The sequence below is a fragment of the Etheostoma spectabile genome, unplaced genomic scaffold (genome assembly GCF_008692095.1).
Source record: "Etheostoma spectabile isolate EspeVRDwgs_2016 unplaced genomic scaffold, UIUC_Espe_1.0 scaffold363, whole genome shotgun sequence".
Lineage (NCBI taxonomy): Eukaryota > Metazoa > Chordata > Actinopteri > Perciformes > Percidae > Etheostoma > Etheostoma spectabile.
In genome coordinates, this window is record NW_022605593.1 from 318,960 (window position 1) to 319,851 (window position 892).

Consider the following 892-nt stretch of genomic DNA (forward strand, 5'->3'; position numbering starts at 1 on the left):
ACACGCACACGCACACGCACACGCACACACACGCACACAGTCAGATTAATATAAAAAGCTCCTCCATTTCTCTCTAAATGTAGCGGAGTAGAAGTAGAGCGTGGCAGGAAAAGAAAAGACTCAAGTAAAGTACAAGTACCTCCATATTTGTACTCAAGTACAGTACTCTGATAACTGTACTTAGTTACATTGAAAGTGACGTGGTGTGTGTTTGGCTGCGTGGGTCCTGTTCCTGCTCACAGAGTATCTGCTGAGTCATGTTTCAACTGCACAGCTGTGGTTTCCTCTCCAAAGATCCCAAACTCACCCGGATCGTGGAGCGAAACATGGTTTCATCTCTAGTTTTTCTTTCTACAAGAAAACAACGTGTTGCTGTTCTGCGGCTCTTCTGATTGGCTGCTGGCTTATTGGGACTCGCGGGTGATTATCCAATCAACGATGACGTGCATTGACAGATCAGGTCGCGCTCTCAGGGGAAATTATCCCAAATGATACACACATTTATTTACGTTCTTTTCTACAGACATGACACACGTTCCACAGCTTTTGGTTGGAGCACACGGACTCGCGCGTGCGGAGTCATTTTCTGCTTTAATATTTTAATATTTACCAAAAAAAATAATAATTAAATACATCCATAAACTCCTAGTTTTCCTGTTTTGGAGAAATAGTAGTAGTAATTCCGATAGAACTAACAGAAGAATATGTTGAGTTTTGAAAGCAAAATAACCAAATGAATCAGACACGAAACCTAAATTAAACACAAATGTTTATTATTAATAATAATAATAATAATAATAATAATTTGCACTTTATTTTTCCAATTTAGTAAATTCCAATTTACACTCTTGAATTACACACACGTGCTCAGTGCCTATACATGCACTAAAGA